This window comes from Chrysochloris asiatica, unplaced genomic scaffold (assembly GCF_000296735.1).
Source record: "Chrysochloris asiatica unplaced genomic scaffold, ChrAsi1.0 scaffold00230, whole genome shotgun sequence".
NCBI classification, from domain to species: domain Eukaryota; kingdom Metazoa; phylum Chordata; class Mammalia; order Afrosoricida; family Chrysochloridae; genus Chrysochloris; species Chrysochloris asiatica.
Window position 1 is genome coordinate 428,809 of NW_006408748.1, and position 14,229 is coordinate 443,037.

Here is a 14,229-nt window from a genome sequence, read left to right on the forward strand (position 1 = left end):
TCAATCTTTTTTCCATTTACATGGATGCTGTTTATTGGTACAGTAGTGAGGATTTTTGTTTTCTTTACATTGAGATGTAATCCATACCAAAGGCTGTGGTCTTTGATTTTCATCAGTAATAGAATACAAAACATGTGGAAAGCATACAGATTCAATTCAAAGGAATTCAGTCTGTTTTCCAAGGGTCTACTACAGGAATCCTGGTGTGGCACTGTGGGATAAAGCCCTAGACCACAAGGATGGTTTGAACCAGAAGGTCTGCAGTTCAAACTCAACAGTCACTCCTTGGAAACCCTATGCAGAGTTGCTGAATCTGAACTGAGTTGACAGCATTTAACAACAACAGCAACAACTATACAGCCCTGCTCGTGCCATAGGTTAAGTGTGGGGCTGCTAACCACAGGTGGGCAATTCAAAACCACCAGCTGTTCTGCAGGATAAAGATGAGGGTATCTGCTCCTGTAAAGATTCACAGTCTCAGAAACTCTAAGCAGTTCTGCTCTATCAGTTCTCCTCATAGGGTTGTGATGAGTTAGAATCCACTAAATGGTAATACTTTGATGGTGATGATTTGGTCGTGTGTCAGTGTGCTGCACCCCAGGACAGATTTCGTTTGTTGTGGATCTACTGTCTTTTGCTCCATTAAAGGACTGGGTGAGCCCAGTTGCAGCAAACTGGATCAGTTGGTGGAAGCAATCACAGTGTTCTACGTAACTTTTGTTTCTAAGGAAACCATTTGTGAACATGCAGGTACAAATCCTGTATGTCATTTCATCCATTTATTCTGAATTGAAGCTTCAAGAGATAGTCATACTCTCAAGCTACAATAGGGTATAGTTGAGCATCCCAAATGCTGCATATTGCCAGAAGGATATTTAAAATTGAGCTGTAATGAACATCTCTAACAGTGTTGGGAGTACTCTTACCCACATGTCACAAGTTCTCCCGCTCCGACCTCTCTCCTCCGGCAGATAACAAGATTTGGTGTGCAGAATATGGACTGGACTCCCTGTCCTCTTGATGACCAATGGTGGCACAGTGGTTAAAGCCCTTGGCTGCTAACCCAAACACCAACAGTCTGAACCCACCAGTTGCTCCGTAGGAGAAAGCTGTGACTGTCTGCTTCTGTAAAGATTGATGGCTCTGGACACCCTATTGGGACATTCTGCTCTGTCCTACAGGGCTGCATTGAGTTGGACTCAACTGCACAGCAGTGGGGGTTTTTGGTTTTCCTCTTGGTAAACTCTGAAAGAAGTCAAGAGGAACAACTACTAAACAGAATATTGATGATTATGAGCACTCCATGGGGCTACATCTGATATGATGGGCAATTTATTTTGGCAACAGCCAGAACAGGTTTCCTATGGTTTTCCAACAGGACTTCTGCCAGAAGAATCAGGAACTCTAAGAAGTATTCCAGGTTCCAGGAGGAGGAAAGGAAATGCCATCTTGTAAAGTTTTTCATAGCGTTGACTCTGTTCTTTGGAACACTGCTCAATCCTTCTATTTCCAACGACTCTTCAACTATTGTCTTACTAGCCATGAATTGATAGAAAAGTTTATAACCGAGTAGAAAGCCTAGAGCAGAAACCATGATAAGAAGGGAGATGAAACATGGGATAGCCAAATATTTTGCAATATGCAAGTATTCTTAAAATATGGATGTTTCATCCCACTTGTCATCATAAAGAACACCAAAATGCTCCATATCATATTGTTTAACTGCCTTTATAGGAATTGACTTTCAAACTGAAAGAAAGGTCAATCTTTAGAGTAGAATGCTTCTTTCCTAGGGTTGATGATTTCATTCATGTGAATGGACTTCCACTAATAATTTTCTTGGGTTCGCTCTCCTCTCCATCCCTCATTCCTCCTCAGGTTGAGTTTGAAAGGAGGAACTGGACATGTGTTCTAGAACTCCTTCCTCTTCTCTTTCTCCTGGGAATGAGTACATCTGTGATGAACATGGCTCTCCATTGTTCTTACACATGGGGAAGGCTCCAGGGGAGACCTGCCCATGACTGGACAGCTAAGGATCTGTATTTGGAAGCCTACATGTATGTCTTGATGATTGCTTTCATGGACATAAAACCAAATGGCATTGCACTGAGTACATTTTTCATAAAACCCCCTTTAAAGGTTTCAAAAACAAAGGTGTTGCTTTGATGATTAAACTGCTCCTGACTCAAGTCTTGATCTTTTCAATTGCCTCATATGCATGTGAAAGTTGGACAATAAAAAAGGAAGAAAGAAGAAGAATCGATGTATTCAAACTGTGATGCTGGCAAAGAATACTTGGTGTTGTAGAATAAACACTGGACCACTAACCACAAGGTTGGCAGTTTAAACCCATTAGCTGCTCCTGGAGAGAAAAATTAGGCTTTCTGTTCCCATAATGATTTACAACCTCAGAAACCCTAAATAGGGTTGCTATGAGCTGGAATTGACTCAGTAGCATTGAGTTTAGTCAAAAGAATGAACAAACCAGTCTTAGATGAAATATATGTGGAATGTTCATTAGAAGCTAGGAAGGTGCGACTTTGTCTCACTTACTTTGGACACTTCATTAGGGAAACTCAATTGCTAGAAAAGGACATCATATTTGGTAAAATAGAGAATCAATAAAACTGAGACAAACCCTCAATGGGATGGATTGACACAATACTGAAATGTATTCAAACAAATGAACAATCATGAAGATGGCCAGGACTAAGTACCTTTTTGTTCTTTTATACATAAAATCTACATGAGTTGGAGCTAACTTATGGCAACCAACAACTTGCTTGTAGATATAGGTCATGTTTTTAAACTTTAGGAAATACTGGGAACCGCATTAAGCAATATTCTTACATAGTAGCATTATATCGATCTTAACCTCGTCTCTTATTTTTCATTAATTCACTAGAGAGAGACAGTAGTACTAATTATTGGTCCCCACAAACCCTAAGAGGCAACCAATGGCAAGCTTTATCTGATAAACGGTATATCTTCATCTGACCAAGAACTTATGGTACTGAAGGAAGAAGCCCAATCTATACTGAAGGCATTCACGACAAACAATGCTTTCTCTCACTTGTCAGCTCTGGACAAAGGTCCTTCCCTCGTTGAAATTCTGTTCCTCATGATCTTCATGTCACTTAGCACCTCTCTTCTCCCATCTCAGCTTGCTTCTCTCTTGCTTGTTTAATTCTCTTACATCAAATGAGATTGACTCAAAATGCATGCTATTCTATTCTTGTCTAAGTAACAAGAGCAACAGCAGACAATCCATTCCCAAATGGCATTATAACCACAGGCATGTTGTTGTTAGATGCCATCCATTTGGCTCTGACTCATAGTGACTCTATGCAAGACAAAAAAAAAAAACCCAAAATTCTTTCTCCTCAATTCAAACAAAAAAAAAAAAAAAAAAAAATGCTACCAAGTTCCCTGCCATTTTCACAATTGTTATTATGTTTGAGCCAATTGTTGCAGCCACTGTTGGGGGTGCAATCCATCTTGTTGGGGATTCTCTTTGTTGATGACCCTCCATTTTACCAGCATGATGTCCTTTTCCAGGGACTGGTCCCTCCTGATAATGTGTCTACGGTACACGAGCCCAAGTTTCACCATGCAAACTTCTAAGGACATTCTGGCTATACTTTGTCCAAGATAGATTTGTTTGTTCTTCTGGCAGTCCATGGAACTTTCAATATTCTTTGCCAGCATCATAACTAAAATGCATCAATTCTTCTCAGTCTGCCTTATTCATTGTCCAGCTTTCAGATACGTATAAGATGAATAAAAGTATCATGACTGGGGTCAGGCACACCTTAGTTCTCAAAGTGACTTCTTGACTCTTTAACACTTTAAACAGGTCTTTTGCAGTAGATTTGCCCAATGCAATACATCATTTGATTTCTTGATGGCTGCTTCCAAAAACACTGATTGTAGATCCATGTAAAATGAAATCCTTGACAACGTCAATCTTTATCATGATGTTGTTTATTGGTCCAGTTATGAGGAATTTTCTTTTCTTTATACTGAATTGTAATCCAAACTGAAGGCTATATTCTTTTATCTTCATCAGCAAGTGCTTCAAGTTCTCTTTGTTTTCAGCAAACAAGGTTGCATCACCCATATATCACAGGTTACTAATGAGCTTTCCTCAAATCCTGAAGATGCTTTCTTCTTCACATAGTCCAACTTCTGGTATTATTTGCTCAGGATACAGATTGAATAAGTATGGTGAAAGGATAAGACCCTGGTGTGCAGTGTCCTTTTGTTCTGTTTGAATGATGGCTTCTGATTCTAAGTACCAGGTTTCTCATGAGCACAATTCTTTGCAATGTCATCCACAGTTTGTCATGATCCACACAGTTTAAAGCCTTTGCATAGTCAATAAGGTGCAAATAAACATCTTTCTGGTATTCACTGCTTTCATTCAAGATCCACATCAGCAATGATATCTCTTGTTCCATGTCCTCTTCTGAGTCCAACTTGAGTTTCTGGCAGCTCCCTGTCAATTTGCTGCTGCAACCACTTTTGAATTACCTTCAGCAAAGTTTACCTGCATGTGATATTAATAATATTGTTTGATAATTTCTGCATTCTTTTGGGTTACTTTTCTTTGGAATGGGTAAAAATATGGATCTCTTCCTGTTGGTTGGAAGATAATCGTTCTCTAAATGTCTTTGCATAGACTAGTGAGTACTTTCAACAGTGCATCAATTTGTCAAAAAAATTCAATTCATATTCTGTCAATTCCTAGAAACTTGTTTGTGGCCAATGCCTTTAGTGCAGCTTGGACATCTTCCTTCAGTACTACTGGTTCTTGATCTCATGCTACCTACGGAAACGATTGAACGCTGATCAATTCTTATTTGTACAGTGACTCTGTGTAATTCCTTCGGTCTTTTTTAATGCTTCCTGCATCACTCAATATTTTGCCTATGGAACTCTTCAATATTTTAACTTGACACTTGAAATGCTGAGCATGTTCTTGCACATTTTATTATAATACTTTAATTTGTCTTCTCTAGCAGTCCTTTGAAATTTTCTCTTCAGTTATTTTATCTGCACATCATCTCTTCTAAACAACTCAATTATTTTGTCCAGTTGCTTTAGCTACTTTACATTCCAGAGCAAGGTTCAGAGTCTCATCTGACATCCACTTTAATCTTATCTTTCTTTCCTGTCTTTTTAATGTCATTCCACAACTCCTGTGGTCTTTGGTCATTAGTGTTCACTGTGTCAAATTTGTTCTTAAAATGGTTACTAAATTCAGATAGGATATACTCAAGGTCAAGGAGCTCTGGTAGCGTAGAGGTTATGAATTGGGCTGTGAACCTCAAGGTAAGCAGTTAGAAACTACCAGCCGTTCCGCAGGAGAAAGATGAGGCTTTCTGCTCCCGTAAAGATTTACAGTCTCGGAAACCCTGTTCAGGGTCGCTATGGGTGGGAACCGACTCGATGACACTTAACAACATACTCAAGGTCATTTTTGGCTTTTGTGGAGTTGTTTTCATTTTCTTCACCTTAAGACTGAAATTGCATGTGCATAGTTGATGGTCTGTTCCGTAGTTGGCCCTTGGCCTTGTTTTGACTGATGGTATTGAACTTCTCTATTGACTCGTCCCACAGATGTACCTGTTATTCCATCTGGCAAGGTCCACGTGCATAATCACTGTTTATGTGGTTGAAAAATGTATTTGCAGTGACTAAATTGTTGGGCTTGCAAAATAGTGTCATATGATCTCCAGAGTCATTTCTATCACAAACGGTATGTTTTCCAAGTCTTCTTTGTTTCCAACTTTTACATTCCAATCACTGGTGATTATCAAGGCATCTTGATTGCATGTTTGATCGATTTCAGAAGTTGGTAGAATTCTTCAATTCCTCCATCATTGACTCTGGTGATTGGTGCATAAGTTTGAATAATAGTTGTACTAACTATTTTTTCCTTGTAGACATAAAGATCTTGAAATGCTCTTTGTGATAATGAATGTGATGCCATTCCTCTTGCCTTGTTATTCCTGGCATAGTAAACCATATGATTGTCTGATTTAAAATGGCCAATACCTGTTCATTTCATATCACAAATGATATACGATGGAGTCCTGGTGTAGTATAATAGGATAAGCACCAGGCTGCTAGCTACAATGTTGGAGGTTCAAATCCACCAGCCAATCCTCATAAACCCTGTACAGGGTTGTTATAAGTAGGAACTGACTTGATGTCACTTAATAACAGAAACAACAGTGATGTAGCATAGGCACTGGATTTTAACAGATAGGTCAGTGGTTCAAATCCACCAATCATTCCTCAGAATCCCTATACAGTGTCACTACGAGTTGTAACCAACTCAATGGCACTCAACAACAACAATGTCTAGGGTATCCATCTTTATGCATTCCATTACATTTTTGATGACTTAATTTTCCTAGATTCATACTTCATACATTCTACAGTCCAATTATAATTGCAGATGTTGTTTCCTCATCTTGAGTTATATCACATCAGTAAATGAAGGTCCCGAAAGCTTTGCTCCATCCAGGTCATTAAGGTAGATTCTACTTCCAGTAGGCAGCTCTTCCCAAGTCGTGTTCTGAGAGACTTCCAACCTGAGGAACTCATCTTCAACACTATCTCACACAATCTCACTGCTACTCGTAGGCTTTCAGGGCTCATCCCTCAGAAGTAGACCAACTATTTCTTCTTCCGAGTCTGTTCTTAGTCTGGACGCAACCACATAACCACAGGATTTACAATATATAGTTTTGGGAGACAGAGAAAACAATGGAAATCGTTCATGAGCTGGATTGACATACAACAGCGGGCTCAAATATACCAACGACGGTGCTGATCTGGTCAGTGTTTCATCATATACACATAGGATCACCATGAGTCAGAGATGATTTGAACACAACTAAGAATAACCATGCAAAAGTACATCAACAGGAACTGCCAGAAATTCAAACCAGATTCAGAAGAGGACTTGTTGTTGTCAGGTGCCATCAAGTCGGAACCGACTCATAGCGACCCCATGCACAGCAGAACGAAACAATGCTCGATCCTGGGCCAACCTCACCACCGCTGCCACCCCCGAGTCCATCAATGATGCCACCTGGCCGATCCATCTCGTTGGGGGTCTTCCTCTTTTTCTCTGACCCTCCACCCTACCCAGCATGACATCCTTCTCCAATGACTGTTTCCTCCGGACTACATGTCCAAAGTAGGAGAGACGAAGCTTAGCCATCCTGGCCTCCAAGGAGCACTCTGGCTGCACTTCTTCCAAAACAGATCTATTGGTTCTTTTGGCAGTCCATGGCACCCTCAGTATTCTCCTCCAACACCACAACTCAAAGGCATCAATTCTTCTACGATCCTCCTTATTCACTGTTCAGCTTTCGCATCCATATGAGGCTATAGAAAACACAATGGCCTGGGTCAGGCGCACCCTAGTCCTCAAGCTGACTTGGAACTAGGGATATCATTGATGACATTAAATGGATCTTGACTGAAAGCAGAGAATACCAAAAAGATGTGTATTTGTGCTTTATTGACTATGCAAAGGCTTTCAACTGTGTAGGTGGATCATGACAAGCTATGGATAACATTGCAAAGAATGGGTATTCCAGAACACTTAATAGTGCTCATAGGAACCTGGTTATAGAACAAGAGGTAGTCTTTGTTTGAAAAGAACAAGGGGGTAGTGAATGATTTATAATTAGGAAAGGTGTGTGCCAGTTGATATTCTCTCACCATACTTATTCAGTTTGTATACTGAGCAAAAAAATCTGAGAAGCTGGATTATATGAAGAAGAACGTGACATCAGGATTGAAGGAAAACTCATGAACAATCTGCAATTCGTAACTGATAGAACATTACTGGCTGGATGTGAATAAGACTTAAAAGTATTCACTGAAGAAGATCATGACTTAAAAGTATTTACTGCAGAAGATCAGCCTTCAGTATGGATTACACCTCAATGTAAAGAAAACAAAAATCCTCACAACTGGACCAATAAGTAGCATCATGATAAATGCAGAAAAGATCGAATTGCCAAAGACTTCATTTTTCTCAAATCTATAATCAATACTCATGGAAGAAGCAGTCAAAAAATAAAATGGACATATTGCTTTACACAAATCTGCTGGTTAAGACCGCTTTAAAGTTTTTAAAAGCAAAGATATCAGTTTGAGAACTAAGGTGTGCCCGGCCCAACTCATGGTATTTTCAATTGCCTCGTATGCATGTGAAAGTTGAACAGAAGAATTGATGCATTTGAGTTATGGTGTTGGAGAAGAATATTGAAAAGACTATGGACTGCCAGAAGAACAAAGACATCTTCCAGAGAACAATTAAATTTGTGTTGGAAGGAGTACATCCAGAATGTTCCTTAGATGCAAGGACAGTAAGATTTTGTCTCTCATGCTTTTGGCATGTTACCAGGAGGGACCAGTCCCTGGAGAAAGACATCATACTTGATAAAATGAAGGGTCATCAAAAGAGAGGAAGCCCCTCAATAAGATGGACCCACACAGTGGCAGCAGAAATGGATTCTAGTGTAACAATTGTGAAGATGTTGTAGGACTGGGTAATGATTCATTCTGTTGTGCGCAGGGTCGCTATAAATTGGAACTGACTTGATAATGCTTAACAAAAATAGCAACAAAAGAATAACAACTGCTTCAAGGCACAAAGAGTATCCTATGTTAATTTACTTAAATAACACTGACTTAATATGCTTACATGAAGAACTGTTTGCCTGAACCCCAATGCAAGTAGGAATGAGGTTTTGTTTAGGGCTGATGATGGGTTGACATTGTATGAGACAACTTTGGTCAAATACACTCTGATTTAAGTGTCAGAGTGCCAGTGGTTCCCCACAGCTAAACACCTAGTGAACGCCACAGCTGTCCTCTGTTGTCTCTGGCCCCTCTCCTATCACTCTTAAAAATGCCCCAGGCTTTCATCTCTGCTTATTCTCCATCATATCTTCTAAACAACTCAAGTTCTCTCTGCTCACCATCACCCATGAATCCTGAAAATCAAACTTTACTTGAGTGCCTCTAAAAGTCTGCTTTCCTTCTCATTTCTCACTGGAGCGGAACGTGAGGCCAGGAGCTTCCTTGGTGAGAGTAATCACCCTTGAAATGTACATAGTTCTTGATGCTTTAAAAGGTCTTTTCCTGGGTAATTTTATACGTTCACAATTACTCTAAGAGATAAGTAGGAAGTAGATGTTGATGTGGTTAGATGCCATCAAATGGGTTCTTGACTCATAACAACTCTGTGTACAACACAATGAAACACTGGCCAGCCCTGTGTCACCCTCACAATCATTGCTGTGTTTGATTCATTGTTCAGCAACTGTGTCAGTCTGTCTTGTCGAAAGACTTCCTCTTTTGCCTATGCTCCACTTGTCTAAGCATGATGTCTTTCTCCATCTGCTAACGTGTCCAAAGTACGTGAGATGAAGTCTCGCCATTCTCACTTCTAAAGAGCATCTGGCTGCCCATAGTATAATCAATACAGAGTTGTTCATTCTTCCAAGACAGATTTGTTCATTCTTCTGGCAGTCCATAGTATAATCAATATTCTTTGCCAACACCATCATTCAAATGCATCAATTTTACAGATAAGACAGTTGAGGTTTTCAGAAGTTAAGCTAATAAGTGGCAGGACCATGGCTGACTATCACAACTTTAAGATCTTTCCTTCTCAACAGAGATTCACAAGGGCATTCATAGGACTTTATACAAATGGCTCTTAAACTTCCATGGGAATAACGCCATAGTGATGATGAAATAAAATCCCTACATTGTAAAGCAATTTTTAAAAAACCCATAAAATTATATTACGTCTGTTGAAGCTAGCACTGTATTCAAATGCAATAAAGTAACTATATAAAATGCTTTGCTTAAAAGGACAGCACCCTAATTAAGAAGATTGTTAAAAGGCTGAAGCAGATGAATTACACAGAGTTTACTAGTACTCACTGTACCCACAGCAATAAAGTGGGACCAGCTGTTGTCTGGAACATAGAAACAGCCTTAGGAAGCAGAAATGGGATATTAGACTGGTTCTGTTTAATAACTGAAAGTACCTGCATGTTACTTGAATCCCCTGTTACAGTATGCATCATTCAGTCAGGTAATTTCACAACATCTTCTGGTCACTGACTCTGTAGGTCCGGCTCCCCTTGCCTATAGGTTTCGTGCCTGAATGTTCAGGGCTCATGACCCTTTGTAGCCTTAGCCCTTTCCACCTCTACAAATGACATCTTTGTTTGAAAAGAGTCTTTATGAGTCTGATGGTTACAGATCTGAGTGACTCTTAATTACCAAAGTCCATTACTTTTCTACATTACTCAGGGATGGAATGCACAGAGCCTATGAGGTTTCTTCTCTTGTTCACTCTGCTTTTGGTGCCTCAAATGTTGGTTGATACTTGGCTAATTGTCCATGGCTGTGGGTTTCTATATGCCTGCTTTATTAGAGTAGCGTTTTGTCTACCCAGAGGGCCTGGAAGTGTTCCTGCCTGCCTATTGGGTTTCATAGCTTGCCTCCTATCACATTAGGATGTTGGATCAGGAAGGCAGTGAGTGGATAGACCTACGCAATGGTCAAAGGTCATGGTCATACAGCGAGACAAGGGTTTAAGCCCATCCTTATACAGGGTCACTATGGGTCGGAACTGACTCGACGGCACTTAACAACAACAAGTTCAAGAAGTAACCCCCATTTGGGCCCTTGTCACTGCTTCTGCTGTAGAAGTCAACCCAGCATTTAGCGATTCTCATGTTTGATCTGTGCTTCTTCATGTGTTTGCTGTGTTTCTCTCCAAACAGAAAACTATTTTCCTCAGGTTATATCATGTGTGTGGGTGTGGACAATGGGGTCACTGGCTCTGGCTTTACTCTTGGGTTACAGCAAGATCAGCACAAGAAAAATAAACCATTGTAAGTATTTTAACCAAAAGAGATGGACAATATGGGACTCCAATGCTTATACAATTGTTGAAAAGATGCTAGTGTTTGTTGTTAAGTGTCGTCGAGTCAGCTTCAATTCATAATGACCCTGCATAGGGTTCCCAAGAAGCGGCTGGTGGGGTTGAACCGCCAACTTTGAGTTTAGCAGTCAGTGCTTATCCTACACCACCATACCAGGGACAAAGGAGTAGAAATCAGGGGCCACATGAGGGAGCATGGAGTCCTGGTGTGGTGCTGTAGGCTACTGCGTCAGACTGCAAAGTCATTTAAACTGAAAGGCTAGTGGTTCAAGATCACCAATTGCTCCTTGGAGACCCTATACAGGGTTGCTATGGGTCGGAATCGACTCGATGATACCTAACAAGAACAACAATAATGAGGCAGTATCAAAAGACTTATGATTAAACAGAATTAAAAGATAGTGAACATTTTCCACAAACTTTTTGAAGCCCCTTATACAGCTCTTAACCTTTGGGTTTAAGGCCAACAACTCACTGTAGCTACAAACCAAGGTCAAGAAACCGTGATTGCTACTGCTAATTGTCGCTGCACAGATTCGCATGTGGCCAGGCAATGGAGTGTGCAGTTCGGCTACTGTTCTTACGTTTGTTGGTGCTTGCTTGTGCACATCCCAACTGCAGGAAAACAGCTTCCTCCTCTCTTCCACCTTCCAAATAGCACAAAATCATTTCACTGGCGGAACTTAAATTTTACCCAGTCTCAGCTGTCTTCCAGTCCCTAGGAAAAAACACAAGCATGCGTGAGAACAGATACCTAGTTCCAACAGATAATATCCAGCATGTTCAGTGACCTTTTTTCCCCCTTCTTTCTCTTTTTTTCTTTTTAAATAGAAGCAGAGAGTAAAGTCCTTTCACAAACGGTAGTTCCAACTGGGATTAACTACCCCAAATTCTAGTTCAGTCTGAGGGTTCCTCAAACAAATCCAAAGTGATATGCTTTGGAATATTAAAACTATCCAAGTCTCATTGAGACTCTCATTTAATTTGCCTCTTCTTGAGAGTCTGTCTGTTCTCTACAACATTCAATATAGTGCAGACAAAGATAGAGGATCTGGAAATCCCAAGACTGGTGTTTGGGCTTCACTGCTGCTTCTATTAAGCACTCTATTTCATATTTCTGAGCCTTTGTTCTTTCGTTTGAAAGAAGAAGAACATATCAGCATTATTATTAGAATTTAGTGGGTAATGGATTTACAAACTAGAAAGCTCACTGTGGACCTGGGAGTGCTCAGGGGTGACAGGTCTCAAACACATCCCTATCCAGGAATGAGTCTTTGCCTAGGATAGTCACCTCTCTCAAAGACATACCCTTTCCCTGGGGGGAACCAGCAACTAGTGCCTGGGTCAAAGGGTAGTGGTGATGGTTATGTGCCGTGGAGTCAGTTCCGACTCATAGCAACCCTGTATAGGGTTTCTGAGGCTGTAAATCTTTACGGAAGCAGAAATCTTCACAGGAGCAGAAAGCCTCATCTTTCTCTCATGAAACAGCTGGTAGTTTCGAACTGCTGACCTTGTAGTTCATAGCCCGATTCATAGCCACTATACTACCGGAGTGGGAGGGGATAAATAGCACATCCCCCTGAGTCCAATTCAGAGCAATTCTGAAGGATAATGCAGCCCTAGAGCTCCAGGTGGGTCAGTTGAGGATTCTGCTGTGTTCAAGTCCTGTGTGTGTCTTCATCCTTCACAGTTGTTGATCCTGAGAGCACTTTTCTCAAAAATCTCCTGCCAAAAAATCTCTGTGTTAGAGTCAATTTCCTCAAGTTTATGAATATTAGCACAGGTTTAGCACAAAGGAAATTTTTTTAAAGGCTAATGGGTAGATTCTATAATCTCCAGAAAAGCCAGTAAGCCAGGCATGGAGAATGTGTTCTAAGGAAGAAAGCTCAAATCATTCCATAAGGCCACTCCAGTGGAATCACTCCAGCTAACCTCCATGTAAAGATGCTAAAGATGCATCATGGACATGCATCACGGGCACTGGACAAGACTCTAGGGTCTCTGCCATCCACGTCTCTGGATTGGATGTGCCTTCAATTACCATCTCCAGAGCCATTTGGTTCAATATCTGTCATTTTTCCTCACTATCTTCCTGTTCAATGCCTGGGATGATGAATTTGACTGACAGATACCAGATCACATGCCTGTACCATGCCTTCAAGGGAGGCTGGGAAATCTAAAGAGGAAGCCATAGACTTATGCAATGGAACATGCTTTAGATGTAGGTGGTTCAAGCTCACTAGCTGCTCCTCAGAAACCCCCTATGGGGTCACTATGGGTTGGAACAGACTCAAAGGCACTTAACAACAACAACAATTATAAAGAAGCTTTAATAAAATTGAAAACTGCATTGAAGAGAAACTGGTTAGGAAAGTTGCACCAAGAAATTTTTGTCCATCATGACATTGCACCTGTTCATTCTTTGAGAGTTAATAAGGGATACCCTATGAGAATTTTCTTGGGATGCTTTACCCTATTCATCCTACATCTCTGATCTTGTCACTTCAGACATTTAATGTTTCCCAAAACATTAAAGACCACCAAAAAGAAACATGATTCGAGTTCCTCAGGGATACCGAAGTAGAGTGTAGAGTTCTTTGGGGAAGGATTAGAGATGGAAACACCACCTTTAGAAACGTGTAGATGTAGCTGGAGGATATGTTGAGAAACAACAGTGTCATATTTTAAAATTTTTATTTAATAAAGTTTTCTGTAATCTTATAGCAATTCTTTTGACTTACCATTACATATCATATATATGTATATATATACATGCTGTTGTGGTTGTTGTTAGGTGCCAGTGAGTGGGTACCGACTCATAGTAACCTTATGCACAACAGAACGAAACACTGCCCGGACCTGGGCCAACCTCACAATTGTTCCCACACTTGAGGCCATTGATGCTGCCAATTTACCAATCCATCTTGCTGGGAGTCTTTCTCTTTTTCTCTGATCCTCCATCTTACCAAACATGATATCCTTCTCCAGTGACTGGTCCCTCCTGACACAATATGTCCGAAATATGAGAGACCAAGTCTGGCCATTCTGACCTCCAAGGAGCACTCTGGATGCTCTTCTTCCAACACAGATCTGTTGGTACTTTTGGCAGCCCATGGCACTTTCAATATTCTCCTCCAACACCATAACTCAAAAACATCAATTCTTATACGGTCCTTATTCACTGTTCAGCTTTTGCATGCATATGATGTTATTAAAAATACTATAGCTTGGGT

At 40.5% G+C, this 14,229-nt stretch overlaps 1 pseudogene; it reads left to right on the forward strand.

Moving 5' to 3' along the window:
• LOC102834375 overlaps positions 1-14,229 on the forward strand; it is a 58,257-nt pseudogene that overhangs the window by 6,571 nt on the left and 37,457 nt on the right.